Raw genomic sequence first — 19,748 nt, 5'->3', positions numbered from 1 at the left:
CGCAAGATTTTGCCACAGACAAACGCAACAAGATTTCTGTCTATACGCGCGGACAACTTTCCCTGGCTATGAAGGGAAAGCTGTGGGCTCGTGGCTGATGCACATGTGTTAGCGCGCCAAGTAGGGCGCCAGCGATTGACAGTGCTTTTCGTTGCTCGGAACAGAGGCTCAATCGACGCTGCTTCCGCGTGCGACGGTTTCGCGTTTGCCCAGACACACAGTGGTGTGTGTTGTCTTATTTAACTGTTGCTAATAAGGTGTTTGTGTTTTCGCTTTCCCAGCCTAAACTAACGTGGATTAAGGCTCGGGCCTCTTTTCAGAAGCACTCTCATTTGCGCGCGTTTTGCCTTCGTAGCTTTCGTTTCATAGCCACAGAAAGTTGCCTGCGAGTATAGCGTTAAAAAGTGATAACGCTTTCGGCATCTCATTATAGCTGAAACGGGAGATACGTACTGAGAGTTATGCCAATGTCAGTTCACATGGTCGCGAAGCTATGGATGATAAGTGGTCCAGAGCCAATTGTGAGCGGCATCAAGAAGAGCGGTTATGTCATAGAGTTTCATACAATAATTACTACAGGGAACTCTGGCGCTAGTGTCTACGCGAGCTGCAGTGGGAGCGGTTGACCCAGCATGGGAATTTTTATTCAGTTACCTCACAGGCTCCCGAAGCAGTATTGCGTGAGGCGAGGATACAGGGAATTACCAAAAAGGAAGGTGTACCAAGGGGGAAATACATGTATTTGCCTAAACTTCGTCCTTCTGCCTTCAAACGGCTTCATGGTTTTGTAAACTTCTCATTTTCAACAATGTACTGCATAATGAATAATTAAGCAAACATTATTAAAATTCTCCGACGGCAAAATTCGAGCACGAGACCTCTAGTACAGAAGGCCGACATTGAATTCTTGATTACTTTCATTACACGTACAAAAGCAGTCACTTGCTGCGTAGGCATCGACAAGCAGCATATAACGCTCTTATGAATTCCTCGTGGGCAAGCGAGTGCCTTGAGACGCGTGGCGCGATTTGATTTTTCTACCTCGAGAAGCTGAACTGTTTCAATTAATAGCAATTGTTCGTGTTCACAGAGTCTTCGGCACTTAGAAAAGTAAGATTGCTCTGAAAGTTATATGACAATGAAGACAGATACAGCGTATAATAAACAAAGTCACAAGGGCGTCTGTATCTACAAGCACGAAGATGAGACAAATCCAGGTACTCCATTTATGAAAAGCTACATGTATGAAAGTGTAGTAATTATTATATGAAACTGTGTAGGTTATACGAGTTGGGATTATAGTGAAACTAGGGGGTTCTTTCCTACACAGTGTTTCCTACAATATACGAGAGGGAACTCTGGTGCTGCAATGGTTGAGCCATCATGGGAATGATTGGAAGTACACGGATTTGTCTCACCTTCTTGCTTGTGGATTCAGACGTTCTTGTGGATTCATTTATTACGTTTCGTATGCCTTCATTGTCGCAAATTTCAGAGCAATCTCTACTTTTTCTAAGTGAAGAAGACGCTGCCAACATGCACAGTCACTAATATGGCTTTTTTTTTTTTTACCTACACAGGCTACACGAGTGTAGCTAGTGTAGGAAGTCGCCATTTTTTTTACTTGGTGTAGAAAAGTGTAGCGCCGCCCACCTGCACGAAGTCATCTTTTATTGCTGTAGTGTAGCATAAAAACTACATCTACACTGTGGTTTCAATGAGTGTAGGCAGCAGACGACAAACAAGCAGGCTGGCGTTGGAAACGCGTGGCACCATTTCGCCTGTGAGTGTCGGCGGTGATAGAGCAACGATAGCGAAAAATTGGCAGTGGCTTAGCTCGGTTATGCAGGATATACGTATCGAAAGCTAAGGCATAGCATGGTTAGTCTTGGTTAATCTTGATTGCAAGTCCAGGTTAGTCTGGTTGTCTAGCTATGTTGCGGCGTTTAGCCAGTCGTTCGGCGCGCTGTTCGTCTGTTCCCTGGGTGATTCGTTTCCTCTTCATCTCTTTCCGATGTCGATTCCAGCCCTCCTCCTGCTCATCAGAATTGTTGCCGTCCATACTGCCGCCTCAACTGTGGTTGCGGCGCACGCGAGCTCTCCTTTTCAATCCTCCGACATGTTATTAGGCATGTGATGCAGCTGGCGAAGCGAGCGGAGGCGAACGCAACGACGAGGAACGCGGTGCAACGAATAACGCGGTGTGACGTCATATGCCTCCTCGGAGCACGGCCACGGCTAAATCGCAAGTTCGCGGCGAGTAAAGCTTTCGCTTTAATATTCGCTGCAAAAACAGTAGTGACGCGCTGGCATGACCATGTGTCACAAAGGTGAGCTAATTTTCCACGAACATAAAATTATCTTACTCACAGATGATGGGGGGCTGTTTCAGATTCCGCGCTGTATTATACGCATTGAGAAGTTGTGTTCATGCACGGCGCATTCGCGATATATTTCACTGCAGTTTGTCTATATTTGTTTATGGAAGGAAACTCGTACATTGGCGTTCAGTTTCAGGCGAGATGCGTATACACAACCAGTAGGTGCGAAGTCAGGCGAAGTGCGGAGTCTGACACTTTTCGTCTGCTGATGCAGAAGACGACGCGCTGTCTGCTCCGATTGGCTACAACCCAGCGAGCCACGTGCAGCACACGACGTCATAGCCTCTGCCTGGCATTACACTCATCTATACGAACCTGCACGAGGTGCACGTAAAAAAAAAAAAAGGCCCTACTAATTACAACGGTTCAGCTTGTCGAGCTGGCCAAATCGAAACGCGCTAAGCGTCTCAAGTCACTGGCTTGCTTGCCATAAATTCATAAGGGCGTTATACGTCACTTGCCGATACATGCGTCCGTGGCGTAATGATTCTGCTTCTGGACGCCGTGCGGCACGGACGCAGAGTGGACGGCTCCTCGACAGCTGCGAAAGCGGCCGATGTTGGCCGTGGTGCCCCGTGCTATGCATTGAACAAGCATTACCGTGTCACCTTGCCTCCGTTACCAACAGGTGAAGGGCAAAGGCGCGCAGTTGTACTGCACTGCGACGTCACTGGACGCCCGTATAGAATCGACGACTTCCGGAAGCCCTTGAAGGATGCTGGAGGAATTCAGCAGGTAGGTGGATTTGGTGCATACGAAATGTCGCACGTGTGGCTGCTAAACATGAAGAAAAAGAAAGGGGGTTAACCGAGGGGCGCGATTTTTATTAGTCATATCATCAGAAGCCAACAAACAGTGACACCAAGGACAACATAGGGGAAATTACTTGTGCTTAATAAATGAAATAAAGAAACGATAAATTAACGGAAATGAAAGTGGATGAAAGAACAACTTGCCGCAGGTGGAAAACGATCCCACAACCTTTGCATTTAGCGTGCGATGCTCTGCCAATTGAGCTACCGCGGCGCCGTTTCCCCATCCATTTTCTTGGGTATTTATGTTCCCCAGTAGAACCCTGGAAGGGTTAGCCAGCGCTACCACTCGCAGACCTTAGCGGCGGTGAGTGGTGGAGCTGACTAACACTCCCAGGGTTCTACTAGTGGATATTTGCATCTACTAGGATCTTTGCATCTTGTAATGGTTGGTGATGTCGTTGAACCTGGTCATTCTGTCTTTCCATTCCCATACTTCGTAGGGCCCTGCCGAGGGGTCTACGTTCGTCGCAGGTTGGAAAGTCGGTCCTCGAGCTGCGTTGTGTGCCGCCGCGTTAGGGTTGTCCTCTCCCGTTGGTGGTGTGGGCTAGTATCTATGGGATTTGGACGCATCTATCTTCCCTTGCTGGTTTGCCTTTTCTCAGTATGTTTAGCGCCTCAGCTGAGATTCGGCCGTTCACGAAGTTGCGTACTGCCGTCTGGGAATTGCTGATTGTATAGTATGCGTTGGTTTGTGCTATGGATAACGCTATAGCCGCTTTCTTCGCCGTTTCTATATATGCATGGCATGTTTATAGTCAAGCTTGAGCAGCTTGTCTGTTGTGGTTAAGTACGGCTGTGACAAAGCTGCGTTTGTGTTTGTAACGTGCAGCGTCTACAAAGACCGCATCCTTGTTCCTTCCCTAGTTCTTCGCCATGTTCTTTGCCCAGCTTTTTCTCCTGCCCTCGTGGTGTACAAGATGCATATACTTAGGTAAGGGGTGTACCGTGAGTTTGGCCCTTATTTCCTTGAGTATGTCCCGTTTGTCTCGGTGTTGTGTGTGGTCGCGGATTCCTAATTTATCTAGGATGTGCCTGCCAGCCATCGTCTTAGAGAGGCGTTCGTATTGCGCTATACGTTGCGCTTCTATTAGCTCCTCTAGCGTGTTGGGCAGTCCCAGCTCTAGGAGTTTCGCCGTGCTCGTGCTTAGCATGAGTCCAATTGCTTATTTATATATCTTCCTAATCAGGCCGTCTAGCTTCTTCTTTCCTGCGGCACCCAATCTGTAATATGCCGCCACATACGTGATCTGACTTATGACGAACGCCTGAATGATTCTAATGATGCTTGCTTCTTTCATTCACTCGTGCTTGTTGGTTATTCTCTTGATCAATCGCATCGTCTGAGAAACTTTGGCTTCGATTTTGCAAATAGTTTCTCCGTTGGTGCCCTTGGCTTCTATGACCATTCCCAATACAATTATCTCCTCGACTTTGGGTATGGGTTGTCCATCTTGGGTCATGAGCTGTATGTCTTTGTAGGTTTGTGTGTTCTAGTTCTTGGGAGGTCTCCCCTTTAGCGTTGGTCTGTACAGCAACAGCTCGGATTTTTCGGCCGAGCATGTTAGACCGGTGCCCTCTAGGTATTCCTCGACTGTTTCAATAGCTTCTTGTAGTCTACGTTCAATTGATCCACCACTGCCATCGTTTATCCATAGCGTGATGTCATCTGCATAGATTGTGTGGTTAAGTTCTTTGATTCTTTTAATTTGCTAGGAAGACCAATCAGAGCAAGGTTAAAGAGCATAGGCAATAGAACCGATCCCTGCGGTGGGCCTGCACTGCCAATAGGCACTCTCTCGTACGTCAGATCTCCTACCGTGACAAACATAGACTATAAAATGTTAAAGTATTAGCTAACAGGTACGTTGCACACAGTAATGAAAGATTTAGTCAGACCACATCAAACTTGCGGAATAAAAGGAACGACAATTATGACAAATATACACATAGCACGATCAATCCTTGAATGTAGTGACACAATGCAACTCAGTGCCGCCATGCTGAAAATTGACCTTGAGAAGACATTCTACCGCGTGCCGCACGATTTGCTTCTATATATACTTGAATATGTGACTGCAGGCAATGAGATCAGCGAAGGTGTGCGGATGGCTTACGCCGGATGTACGACGAGGTTGATAATAAACAAACCAGTAGGTCAGCACATACCAGTGCAGCGCTCAGTCAAACAAGGGTGCCCATTATCACCACTTCCTTTTTGTGTATATATAGAACCTTTTTGTCAAAGTGTAATTAGGAACAACTCGACCCGAGGATTTCACTTACATCAAGCCGAGATAAGCCATCTTGCTTACGCTGATGACACGGCAGTTTTCTGTGTTTATCATGAAAGTGTAATGCATACTGTCGATGCTGTAAAAAGTTTTCGTCAAGCAAGTGGTAGTGCAGTAAACCGGGACAAGTGCCTTGGGTTTTGGAATGGGGAATGGGACGTCGCACCAAGGATGTTTTTGCACATTATATGGCAAGAAACACCGACAACGTACTTAGAAGCGCCCCTGCAGTACTACTGTGACAACGAGCTCTATTGGAAAAAACAAACGGAGGTGTAACGTGAAAATGCACAAAAGTGGAAAGGTTGAGATAAGTAGATTTTCGCACGGGCCACGACTTGCAACTTATTTCTCGTAAGCGAGCTATGGTGCAATGGAAGTTTTGCATTGCAGCAGGTTAAATGTACAAGAAATGCACAGAGTGTTCGCGGTCTTTATTCGGAGCTCTGTATGGGAAAAAACGATCCGAAAAAATCTGTTTAAAAAAGAGGGAGTGAAGGTGGGCTTTGTTTAATTCATCTGTATGTAAGACAGCTCGTCAGTCGGTTTGCTTTTCTCAGAGATGTACACGACACATTTCTCAGAACTATGATTCAACTGAGGATGGGAAATGTCCTACCGGAATTTGTTGTGTCTTTGGTGTGTCAGCAAGGACCTGTATGGGGATATGTAAAAGAAGTGGTGTCATCTTTCCGCTTCGTGCGTTTTGCTTTGCAATATTTGACCGAGGTGTCACGTCAAAAACTGTACAAAGACCTTGTTGATGTGTTATTTCCTGTGCCATTGTATCGTGAATTATACTGTGCAGACAAAGGAAAATATGTTTTGAAACGCGTTAAAAAGATGCTCGTTGCGCCAGGGGTTAAAACCTTTTTTTTTTAAGCTGCGCGCAGGAACCTTACCCGTTAAAACGTGGTTAGAAGGTAGGGGTTTACTTGTTCCGAGGGGTAATCATTGTTCATTATGCAAGAAACTAAAGAAAATTGAGCATGTATTTTTAGATTGCTGGGTGGGGTGTTATCCTGGGACATTTTACAGATAACTTCAAAAAAGAGTTGCCATTAAGTCCGGATGGAATCCGTTATCTCACGGTCGAAAACGACGATGGTGTGCCTTTTGATCTGGTTATGCTCCTGGGCCAGTACAGTATATGGCGAACTCGGGCTGCTGTACACAACGCAGATATCGACGTCAGACCAGTTCGCGAGTATTTTTGCGAATCTCCGTCTCATTTTGTCGAAGTGCAGAAGGTGCAGACATATGTACCGGAGTAGGTTCCAAGATTGGAGATGTTGTTGCACATGCCGAAATACTGATGGCTTGTAGTCAGCAAACAGCTGACGGTTTTCCGTACTATGACGTTGTTATTCCGTTCTTCTGAGCTCATAAACTCTGTGTCAAGCAAGGTAATAAAGAAAAAAAAGAAGCCTCCGTGGCGTAATGGTTTCAATATCGACCATCTGTGCTAGACGTTCTCTGTTCGAATCCTGCCTTCGAACAACTTTAATAATGTTAATTTAATTATTCATTGTGTGCAGCATATTGTTGAAAATAACCAGTTTACAAAGTCACAAAGCCGTTTGAAGGTAGAAGGAAGAAGTTTAGGCAAATCCATGTACTTCTCACAATTCCTATGCTGGCTCAACCGCTCCCACTGTAGCTCCCGTAGGCACACAAGCGTCAGAGTTCCCTCTAGTAATTACTCTATGACACTCTATGCCATTCTCCACAGACATGGTGGCTGCACGGCCGCCATTATCCGGCGTGTTAACTCTCTGATTGGCTGTCAAGAGGTCACGTGCCTTAAAGCTTGTACTGGGAAGCGGAAGTTTTGCTAAATTGTAATTTTGCGTTTTCATTAAGATGGCGAAACGTGATGTGAAGCTGCAAATTTTATAGACTTGATACTTTTTCTGGTCCTTGGCAGCTATATTGCGACATTAGCGCTTCAACAAGAAAGTGAGCAGTTGCGTGCAGAAGACCATGCAACTCATCTGCATTTTAGCGAATATGTGGTCGTGGTCCAAGATGGCCCCCATGTCAGCTTTCTGATTAGGTGAAGGAATATGCCGCCAGGAGCGTCACAGGAAGGGCCGTTTCGTAAACGTGAGTTTGACGCTGCGCTGGGCTGGATTGCATAGATTTTGCGCTATATTTTGTGCCGCGACGAGGCACGTGAATTATGCCAATGAGCGGCCATATGCAATGGCGGCTGAGAGGGATGCCTATCGCCGCAGTTCCCCCGCCATTTGAGGCCATGAAATTTTTTTTATTTATAACGCTTGCTCACAGAATTCGCGTCACCTTCAGCTGGTGTTGGCATTTGTGTTTTGGGCCACCATTTTTTTATTACGATAGAAATTATATGAACACTCCAAGCGCATTTCTGGCGTCGCTGTCTCCGTCGCTGGGAGGTTCTCTCTAAAGTTCAAGGCGATAAAATAGTCGCCGTGCGCCTTATGCTGTACGTGCGAGTGAAAGAGTGCGAGGGCTAGCCGGTGATGGCGGCTCAATATCCCGCACGAAAAGAGGGAAGTGGGGAGAAAGCGCGCCATCTTCCGTCGAGCGCACCACTCCGGAAGAAAGGGGGGGAAGGGGCGCGCGTTCTACTGCTACGGCTGCTGTGAAGCTGTGTGCGCCTGTCCGGGCCACGCTATCTTGAAAGCCATCTGCGACGGAGCGTGCTACGTTTTCGCGGCTTCGCGTTGCATGATGCGAGACGCAGCACGGATGTCAATTCACTCGCTACTGCTGCCAAGCTTCCTCACTCCAGCGTTCTGACAGAGAGTTACCGCGGTCATCGGATGAGATGTATTCAGGTTTCCTTGTGCGCGCGTGGCACCATGTTTGTTAATTAGTGTGCCCATGTTTACAAGTTCAAACGGCCGATAAAACTACTATCCTTACTTCATATAGCTGCCTACTAATTTGCTAACACAATCGAAGCTTCGCCTTTGAAGCAAAATTGCGACTTTTTACAAGCGAAGCTTGTCTAAGTCCAGCCTCAACGTCCATATCTGTTCGCGAAAAATCCAATGGATCGTACCCCCGTGAGCAAGCAAAAACAGCCATGGCTCACACGCCCGTAAAGCAGAGGTTACAAGACTTCAACGTGGACGTTTCCAAATCAGATCGACAGTGGCTGATTACATTCATGTTCGAACGCTTCTCGCTTCTGGCTTGCTTCCCGCTTCGGTGTTGCACTCAGGTGAACGTCCACTACTATCAGACGTACGTGTATAGATTTGTCATTTGCAAACGACATGTGTAATATCGAGATGACCGAACCCTTTGCAGTATACCACAGCGATCACAAGGCTACTCTGCTCACTTGCGAAAAATTGGACCGGTGAACTTTCCGATGTTCAATAAACATGTGTTTCACTGCCAACAAAGCAAGGACAGTGGCTGATTACATTCATGTTTGAACGCTTCTCGCTTCGGTGGTGCACTCGGGTGATCGTACCCACTACTATAACGCATACGTGTGTAGATTTGACACTTGCAAACGACATGTGTGACATCGAGTCGAACGAACTCCTTGCAGTATCTAGCAGTATGTCTTGCAGTATACTGCAGCGACCACAAGTCTGCTCTGCTCACTTGCAAAAAAAAAAATGACCGCTAGAATTACCGATGTACAATAAACATGTGTTTCACTGACAACTTGTCTTCATTGATGTCGCCAGTATCCACACAATGCACATCTCGTTAATCACAAGCGCACATTCAAGTAAACAAAGTTCATGACAGAGGGGACTGTTAGGTATACAAAGCGGCAAGCTTCGCTTATCATCCATTTTTACTGAGTGGAAGGGCCGACGATTTTTTAGACACCTCTATTTGAAATAATATTGGCTGAACATTACAAACCTTCAGCAACTTATTGCCCTTTTCCCTGCTGCGTTTGTATTTTATTCAAGCCTAATGACTTTTGGAATCACCAGAAGTTATGACAACGGCGGCTTTTAAATGTGTAAGCATTTTTATGCCTACCCAACGAGAAATTTGTCCATCACGTTAGACAATGAATGGCCCATACCCCCTTAAGCAATCTCTTATGCCCGCGCAAGGAGAGCACAGCGTTTCAATTCCGCTTTCGAGGACTGACGCTGCAAAGCAGCTTCGACACCTGGCACGCAGTCTCACAGTGACCGAGTGGAACTCTCCAAACTTACGACTCACGCGACTGCATCGACTAAACCCCTCCCTGCAACTCCGACCTCCACTCGGTCTTCCTCGACGTGAAGCTGCGCTTCTCTGCCGCCTTTGGTTAGGAGTGGCCTTCACAAAGGCATACTCTACATTAATTGGAATGACTGACAGTGCAGCTTGCGAGGTCTGTGGCACCGAAGAAAACATCGACCACCTGCTGTGCCACTGTCCAAGATATGCCTCAGAGAGACAAGAACTTGCCAAAGCTTTCCAAAAACTGGACAATCGGCCGCTTTCTGTGCAGGTGCTGCTAGAACACCGCCCCCATCGCCCGTCGGCCCATAAAGCGGTGAAGGCGCTTTTGTGTTTCTTAAGGACGACGGGTTTGTGCGACCATCTGTGACTATTAACGCGATTTCTGTAAGACCACACGCGCCAGCGAACTCGCCGCAATTTCCTTCTTTCCTTCCCTCCTCTCTCTCCCTGTGATCTTTGTTTTCCCCTTTCCCATTCCCCCGGTGTAGGGTAGCCAACCGGACGTTATTCTGTTTAACCTCCCTGCCTTCGACTTTTCTCTTTCCTTCCTTCCTTCTTATGCCCGCGCAAGCAAGTGGCAGAAAGAGAAAGAGAGAGAGAGAAAACATTTATTTGAACCATCGAGGTCGTTGCTCTTGAGGTTGAAAAATGCGATGGCTAATGCTCATGTAAGCCAGGCGCTACAAGCGCTCAGCAAAGGGAAGAGGAGAGTGCATACATTCATTGAAATCACCCATACAACAGACATAACAGCATGCATTTAAAAAAAGAACAAGATCAGAACAAGCATCCGAACTATCAATAGAGCATTGCACAGCCCTCTCCGCAAATGTAGTGGTGGTTTTGCAAAAGCTTCGGTAAATTAACCTTCATTCACCTTAATTAACGCCAAAGATTGTGGGTTAGACTGCCACCAAAGGTCGAGGGTTCGAGTGCATTAATTAACTACATCTTGAGCAGGTGTGGCTAGTTATCTTCACATTAATTAGCGCCAATGAACTCTATCTTAATTAAACCTGCCTTACCATGTTCGCTATCGAACATTGCAAGCGAACGACCGATGAGGGTTGATAAGGGTTTATGCCGGTCGGATCAAGTTCCACAGCATTGATAATGACACCGGGCTGCGTGGAGATGAGCAAGTGGCACAAAGCTTTCGCATACTTAGACAACTACCAGAGGAGTTTCTGCGTGAATTTTGTAACTTATACAAAGAGATGTACGCGAGGTGGCGGGTTGAAGTTTTCTCACGCGGAGCGAGTTAGTAGCGAAGTGAACAAGAGAAAGATGGCAGCGCCGGCGTTTGCTTCTCAGCCTTACCAGTCGGGCTTAGTCACTTGGGTTTCTCGAGAGAGCGATAGCGCGGCCTAGAACTTACTATCGGCGTCAAGTGAAACGGGAACAGCGGATTGCCTAAATGAAGGTAAAGTGCGTGCCATCCAGTCGTCACCGTTGACAGGCGCACATTACCGGTTTGACTGCCCTGCGTGATGGTGTTCTCTCTATAGATATTTTGCACAGACGTTATCGCGGCCGCCACCTTTGGGTACTAGCACGTCGACAAGAAGTGTAACCAAGAAACGTGACAGCATGACAGGACGATGGGCCATCTTGTGCCGAGCGGCGAAGCGATAACAGTGATAAACGGGTGAAAAACAGTCACGGTCAATAAGCAAAACATGCGCGCGGGATAATGCAATGCACTCACGTTATCGGGGCCGCCATGTTTGGGTACTAGCACAGTGAGAGTTGCGTCCATGCCGCCGCGTGAAAACTATCTAAACTGCGATATTTTCTTTTCTGTTCCGGTTCGCTTTTATTGGAAAGCGAGAAAACATGACAGAGCAGTAATGATGACCGCGCAAACTGTGCTACGCGCACCTCTGTTCGCGTCTCATTTGACGCCGATATACAGCACATACGGTTTGCCGCACTGGGCAATACTGCTCGCACTACACTGTTATATTTTTAGCTTGTTTGCTTTGATAGTTCTTTTATTGCTTTCGAATGAAAGAGAGCCAGAACAGAAACGAAAATGGGGAGCATGATCGCGAGGTGCGTTCAAACCGGATGAGCGCGCCTGCCGATGATGATGCTGGACGGTTCGCACTATACCTTCAGTTAGGCTCTCCGCTGTTCGCGTTTCATTTCATGCGGATAGTACTGGTAGGTAGCGCATGTTGTCTCAAGGTTGAAAACAAGCGCGGAGGCGCTAATATACGATGACTCAATCCGTTTCCCGGGGACACGCATTCCATCCAATTAAACAGACGACGGCTTGTATGCAGTCGACGACGGAAGCGAGAAGCGTCTTCGACGGAATAGTCGTGCGCTTTGAGCTCGCTGCTTTATTTTTACTGAGGAGGAAAAGTGTTTTGCTTTATCAAGAACGTTAGGTTCAGTGTCTACATTACAGTTTCTTAGGCGAAACGTCAATTTGGGTCGCGTTACGAAAGCTAATCGGGATCATTAGCCCCATTTTGTAAACGTCGCGCCTACGTCAAGCCTCGAAGAAAATGGCGGAATGTCCAAAACAGAAGAGCCTTAAAGTGAAGCGGTGAAATAAAACATGACAAACTTTATTTTATTCAAACAAAGTGTAATCCGTAATTAGGTTTAAATAAATGTGATGCGCATAGAAAAGACGATTGCCTTTGTTATTTTGATATTCATAACATGTATTCTTACTAGCGCCCCTGGAAGAAAAGGGGGGCGTTCCCGCCGTTGTGGGAAAACGCCCTCGTATAAAGTGTTCGCCGGCTACGATACGCCCCCCCCCCCCCCCCCTTAAATGTTTTGATGCATTTCTATTCGATCTGATTTATGAATTCCGGTGGTGCGAATTTTACGTAGCAGCTTGACTCGTTGTTTCTGAGATGGTGTTACATCGTGAGTTAAGGTGTGTAGCGAGAAGTTTTTACCGGAACGGCTGAATAAGGAATGCCGAACGAGTGTTGTCCGCTTCAGCGTGGTCATCGTGCGACTACTGTGACCAACCTGAGGAGCGCCTGAGGTTACTCAGAGCACGCCAGAGGTACGTCTATGCGTCCTTGTCACTTTACACTACAACATTTTCGTACCCAGAGCGGGTAGCGCGGTATGCAGATAGGAAGTTATACAGGCGTCGAGGTTCGCGCGCGCGCACCTTTCCTGCGAAAAAGGGCGGAATATGGATTCCTTTAAGTTCGTAACACAACACACATCTTTTCTTTTTGAAAAGCTCTTAGACTAGCTATGTCAACGGGAATATACGTTGACCCTAAACATACATCTAAATATTCATAGTCTGCTTGCAGATGAAAACATATAAAAGGGTATATAATTGTGACAGATATGCGAGGCAACAATCAACTTTTCTGGTTTGAGCAGGAGCTGTAGTTATATAGCGATTGATACAGGAAGATACGATATGTGCACCCTTGCAATGTTTTAATAATATCGAGCGAGCGTTGAACGGACGACGTGTCAGCGGCCTCTTAGCGGCGAGGGGCACTCCTGATGAGAACAGCGCAGCAGAATACGTCCCAACCTGAAGTCGCCTTCCACGCTCGCGCGCAATGTGGCCGATTCCACCGCCCTTCGTACTACAAGGCAGCTGACACGCCGTGTGGTCTACGCTCCCGTGAGGTCATTAAGGGTGTTCTCTAGTCACTCTAGTATGGAGGCAGTTTTGCATCAATGTTTGTCGCGCATCATGATTGTTATGCGAAAGCTTTTTGGAAACTCATAGTGCTCAAGGGCGTTCTTTTTTCCTTGCCACAGCTGGTGTGTGGACGCCATGCCACACTGCACAATTCTTGTTTTATGGTTTTAGCCAATAAAACTGAAGTATTGTATGAAATTTGGGCATAAATAGGAATACTTTTGTTTCAACGCGAACTCACTAGCTATGTAGAAGAAGCCTGTAGAGTCCCTTACATACCTGACAAAGGGGGAAGTAATGCAAAAAACATATGGTACATGGCCGCGTGTGCTTAGCCGGCTGCGAAATAAAAATGAATTGAGGGCCAAGGTAATGACATGGTCACGAACACGCCGAATACTAATTCTCGCAGTGAAACCAATGCGGAACGGCAGTATGCCTAAATTAGATTGAGTTAAAAAGCCGTCATCGACCTAAAGCACCCATTCCCATGGCAGTCTACAATGCCTAATCCACAGCGGACTCGTGTCCGAGTCGTACGATGTTGAAAAATATCACCCTAATCATAACTGCAAAAAATAAAATAAAATAATAATAATAATGAAAAGATAAATTGAGACAATAACAAAAAGGGCGTTGCTGTCTTTCTTACCGAATATGGCGTCGCTTCCACTTCATTTTTTTTTCCGGAGGTGTCCCCCCCCCCTCACATAGATGGCGCAAAGCCCCATAAACCGCGAAGCGCCATTATCTGAATGCATGGGCTTCTATGAAAGCTTCGCTACTACGTATACATTTACTTTGGTTATGCTTTCACGGAAACTGAGTTATACGCATTCTATAATGAAATAGTTTTAATAAGCTATTAAGGATTAACGGGTGGGCTAGTTGGTTTTGCATAGCTTACAGGTATTAAAGAAAATGAGTGGAGATTTAGCGGCAAATGAGCGAGAAATGCGTGAGCATTATGTCGCACCTCTTTGAGATCATTATCCATGATTAACCACTTTCACCAAATTGCAAATTGTTGTTCAGGAGCTCACTTGGCATATACGTCCCGCCTCTTCGAGGTGGAGCTGACGGGGGTCCGGGGCCGACAGCCGTCAGTAGCGCTATATATGTATACGCACTCCTGAGCTTTCCCATCCCCCTCTTTACCTCTACCACGTGACCGGCTTCCAACACTTCACATACACAAACTCTTTTTTTTTTTTTTCACTTTGAAGCTCCTAATGCTAACGCATTAAAAATCATGCAACAGACAAGTTCTCCGTTCCCGTTTTAAGTGTAATTTTTGTCTTGGTTATTTCCCTCATCAGCCGTAACCCATTGCTACAACTATTACTGGATAAGGGTGTGTGCCCTTTCATTCAGTTGTCACCATACACCGCATGGTAACCCGCTCAAACATAAAAAGGAGACATTGCTCACGAGGAGAAAAAATAGCCGAAATAATTTTGACCACCCAAGGTTCTTGGAGGTACACCCAATGCGCGCTACACGAGCGTTTTTTACACGAGTGCCCCCCATGGGAATGTGGCTGCCCCGGTCGGGTTCAAATGTCTTGCTAAGCAGCTCTTGATCTAAGGCGGTGCGTCCTTCACTCATACGTACGGGCGCCGCACTTGTTACCGACTAAAACAACCACGTAACGCCACTCCTGGCGGCTACTCGGCGTGGTGCTCGTGGTACGGGCTACATGTTGACGCCGGCAGCGGCAACCGACGAAGCTTTCTTCCTGTTTACTCAGCCCTTCCTTCCTTCGACCGCCATCTCAGAGCCCCCGGAACCTGTTTATCAAATACCCGGTGATCGTATCAACGATGGTCGAACAAGATGTCTCTGGATCTAACGTTTCTACAAGGGAACTGGCGAAGACACGCCTTCGCCAATACAAATCCCCTTGCCAAAACGTTATCTCCAGCGACATTTCTTGTTCTACAATGGTTGATCCTTTGAACTTTTCCATCTTCCTGTGAGCCCCCCTCTGTCTCGTTAGCTTTAGCATGGCCCACCACACGCCACGAAATTAATGCGCCTGTGCATGCTCTGGCGTTCGCACGTTGTCGCTTCGTCGCTGTCATTGTATCGCCGGCGTTATATCTGTGAGCCGCCAGCTACTTGACGGGACCGGTAATAAGAAAACTGTAAAATAAGACATTTCGTTTCACATACGACCGGTATTCTTAAAATGAGTTGTATGCATCCGTAGAAATGCATATATTTTGAGTGATTCACTCACTCACGTACTGAATGAATCGTTCACATATATTGAATGCCGTTTCTGTTAATACATATGCGAGCTTCCCCCGAGCTTCAGTCCTAACTTACCAACTCTCCACTACAAGTTTTCTTGCTCTGCCATTTCTCATTTTGACTGCACATGCCATAGCCCGCGCTACTAAAGCTGTGCTGCATTTATCGACGCGACCCTCGGCTGACTTTTAGGACAAATGCACCTTCCTTGCTCACGGGTCTTTGCTAGGTATCTTACCACAGATCCAGACCCATTAGGAAACGAACAACTTTTGCGAACTGCGGGAGGCGCAAGCGGCGGATCGCCGCGGTGCCACCTCGTCGAGCCAGAGCGCAACGAGCAGCCCGCGAGCGCGAGGCTGACGTATGCACGCAGCACGCGGAGGAAGGTGCGCCGACCGCACACGGGGCAGGGCTCGAAATAAGACAACGTCATGGCGCTCCGGCGGTCACCGAGGATCGGTTTTCTGCGCGCGTAGCTGTCAAAAAGGAGGCCAACGTGTCGATCGGTGCCGCCGGCCTGCACGCGCCCTGCGGCGAACGCGAGGTGGTGGTGGGGGAAGCTTACCAGCGGTTTATTTGTCGGCTGCTATCTATATATCGCGCCAGCCCGTTCGAAGCCACCGCGGGCCCTCCCCGAACTTGTACGGCGCCCCTAGAAAACCGTGCAGCTGCGAAGAAGGTACGGAAGCAGCGAGCGAGTGCAATGCTTCTCGTGTAATCTAATAGAGTAAAGCAAGGAATGGTGCTACCTCCAGGAGTCACATGCGCAGGTGACGGCTGACAAACAGATTCTGGCTGGTTACTTCTTTTAGGTTTTCTTTTCCCTTCATCATAAAGTGCGGTTGTCCTTCTTAGTTTCTTTATCGTTTCGTTTTCTTTCACCCTTTATGAGATTGTAATATGGTTCATGCGCCTTGCTCTTCGGGCAAAAATGGCATTGTATCAGAAATGAACCTTTAGTTGGAACTTGGCGCTTGTGTATGCCATTTCCCTTCTCTCGCTTCCTTTTTTTTTTCGGCACTACGAAGTTACATCAGGAAATACGAAGCAGCCTGCTCTCTAGCACTGAATCTTATGGATCTAATTAGGAGAACTTGCCAGAGTCTATTTGAAATCAGTGTGGAAAACGTCGAAAACACGAAAAATACGTATGAAGTGTCCTTTTAGTGTTACCGCCTGAGCTATTATAACTAGCTCATCTTTCGAGCCTATACGAGGGGTACAGCTTACATCTACCTTTGAGGCGCCTCGTCTACCAGACAGCGGTACATGTAGGCACATAAGTAAGCATATAATACTGTCCATTCATGGCACATTCGACATACTGACGCGCTGATTTAGTTCAGAATATGGATACGGGCAAACTGAAGCGTCACTAGTCAACCAACATGACATTCAACAAGTAGCGCTTTAAGGAGTGCGTCTTTTCACATGATTGTGTCTTTACACTGTTTCATTGTACGCATATCTGATATCTTCTGCTGACTATGGCCAATAGTCGAGGCTCAGGTTCGTTTGTGGTTTGAGAAAACAGCTCTGGTGCATGTATTCATGCCACGCTGTCTCATACGAGAACCTATGAGTGGTGCTTACGCGGAGCTACCGCTGGCGCTGACCGGAAGGCTAATAACTGGAAGCAGCTCCATTACCATCGCTAGCAAGAACAGCCATATTAAGGAGAAATTGACTGATACTGGAGTTCTTTTATGACAAGCTCGGTGATAAAATACAAGCGCCGTAAATATGATCTGGTAAGAGCAAGCCAAAGAAATAGAAAACAAAGGCAAACCCTGTATGCCATCTACACATTTATCCACAATTCGCCACGAACTCCAGCTTCTATAACGGTGCACAGTTTTAATAACAGAGAGCGCGCATCGTTGCGCGCCATACGCGCTGCTGTGCGGAGGCCCAGAGAGGCACCATGAGGGTTTCTCCGGAACAGGACAGCTGGACGACGAATAAAATAAGCTAAGGGCCAAAGCCGCTTGAGCGGAAGCACCTTGGAAGCATCATTTGCTAAGATGGAAGCGGCCGGCCTAGAAGGGACCGCCGGCTTTCGGCGGAAGGGATATGTAGAAGGCTTTTATTATTGTTTGATTTGGCAGCAGGACTGTCTATAAGTACCACCGGACAAACCGGGAAGCTAACCGCCCACCGACGGATCTGACAGTGCTTGACCCCCTAGTCTCGTTCTGGGCCTGATACCTTCGACCGCCGCCTGTATCGCCCCCTCGTTTCCCTTGCCCCCAACTCTTTCCCCCTCTTCACCGTGTATTGAACGTCGATCAAGAGAAACGTAATCCTACGAATATCTCGAATCCACCGGCGGCTCCGTGCGCCCGTGTACGTCAGCCAAACGCGCCAAAATAGCGGCGCGCGGCCATTCAGGGAACAAACAATCATCACGGCATCGGGGTTAGAGAGCTTTGCTCCTACATCCGTGTCTATTTAGTTTCTGGCCTTTTCTTACCGTTGGAAGGCGCGACATCAAACCGCAGATAGCTGAGTTGTCTGACCGAGGCAATCTTGGCGGACACCGCGTCGGATATATCTATTACGCTCTATCTCACGCGCACGCGCGTAACAGCTACGAGTCTTCTCGTTTCGCCGATAAGTGGTCCTTCGTGCAAACGGGAGGGAATGTTACATGTTCGCGGCAGCCGTTTCTTTGGACTTTCTTGGAGATGGCTGAGTTCTAACGATGTCTTGAAGCTGCAGCACTTCTGAGCCCGTCTAGAAGAAAAAATGAAACGAGAATATGTCCCGTCCGGTCCTCTACAGTCAGAGTTTTCGCTTGAACGTGCAACGTGCGTCGACGCGCACGCGGTGGCGTCGCCAGTTTAACTTTAATAATTCGAGCAGAAGTATCTTTGGTACACTTATCTTTGTGTGATAACCTATGCGTTGTAAAGGTCGACCTTGGGATTGCACTCGTGCGGATGCTCGGCGAGAGCACTGGACAGCCGGCGGTTCATAACCTCTGAGTTATTGTAATGCTTCATTTGTTTTGGTTAAAGCCTCCTTCCTTGACTATTTGTATGTTGTCATATATGGTGGAAATGGTGGGGAAATGAGAGTACAGGGTTATGGGAGTGCGCTCAATCAGAAGTTAGTTGGACCTTTTAAGGGAGGTATAGACTTCATAATCTATTAGCCTTTTATCAACGGGACACGTGTGCTCCTTCAGCTTCCAGTTCAGCTACATCTGTACTTGGCGAAAGTTGCAAGCCTTAAAAACTTGTCTTGCCAATGTAGATATAACTGCAGTCAACGCAGGTGAAACAAAAAATGACCATGGAGATTTACAAGAATGGGAAGAAAGAAATTAGAAGGGAAAATCTGTAAGAAAACACAAAGGGCAGCGCCTTGATGTTTGTGGTTCGAGCTGGTTGCCTAACGGCAAAAACGTACCGGAGCAAATATTCGCAACAAGATGAGGCATGTGTATGCTGCAGCGAAAATCCTGAAGTCACTCAGTACATCCTAATGGAACACGAAGGGATTCACCCAGTGAGACCTGGATGTAACGTACACAGGCTTCAAGAAAAAGCCACAAATTCCGTCAGCAGCATTAAATCAGGCAGCATTATTGCTATTACGCGAGGTCCACAGCGACCGCGCACATGTTTACACCGATGGGCCGGTCATGCACTCCAGTTCAGCAGCTGCAGTATTTGTCCCAGCAAAATCTACAGTCCTAAAATTTAAAACATCGCCCTTGACATCAACGATGGCTCCCAGTCTTGCAGCTATGGGTGCAGCAATTCAGTTGATCGGTCAGGAAACGCTCCAGAAATGGTCCATCTGCTATTCCAAGGCCAGCCTCCAGAGATTGCTCTCTGCAGTAGGCCATGGACCTCACGAACAACTTGTCAAGGACACACGTGAAATTTGCCATCGGGCAGTTCAGAAAGGACACTACATCGCATTTCAATGGTTGCCAAGTCATTGTAGTAACCTTGGGAACGTGCAAGCAGACTCAGCCATTGTATCTTCACATGCCAGTGCCGATTGCGTCGCTATCCCGTTGTCAAGAACAGACGCAGCGGGAAAGCTCCGCTTGCTCGCGAGCTAACGCTGGCCCAATGCAATTTGGCAGACTTAAAAAGCCAGCGCCTTTGTCCCCTGAATCCTGATCTGAAGCTTCACCTTCCAAATGGTTTAC

At 47.3% G+C, this 19,748-nt stretch overlaps 1 long non-coding RNA gene across 1 annotated transcript in view; it reads left to right on the top strand.

Moving 5' to 3' along the window:
- Positions 1-12,466: 12,466 nt before the first annotated feature.
- The window catches only part of LOC140218935 (uncharacterized), a 451,043-nt gene continuing 443,761 nt past the window's right edge, over positions 12,467-19,748 (top strand). Inside the window, exon 1 of the long non-coding RNA XR_011895092.1 lies at positions 12,467-12,712. This is a non-coding gene — a long non-coding RNA (uncharacterized lncRNA). The remainder of the gene's footprint in view (positions 12,713-19,748) is intronic.

The sequence above is a fragment of the Dermacentor andersoni genome, chromosome 6 (genome assembly GCF_023375885.2).
Source record: "Dermacentor andersoni chromosome 6, qqDerAnde1_hic_scaffold, whole genome shotgun sequence".
Taxonomy (NCBI): Eukaryota; Metazoa; Arthropoda; class Arachnida; order Ixodida; family Ixodidae; genus Dermacentor; species Dermacentor andersoni.
The sequence above is the reverse complement of the archived record's forward strand: the minus strand, read 5'-3'. Positions and strand labels throughout refer to the sequence as shown.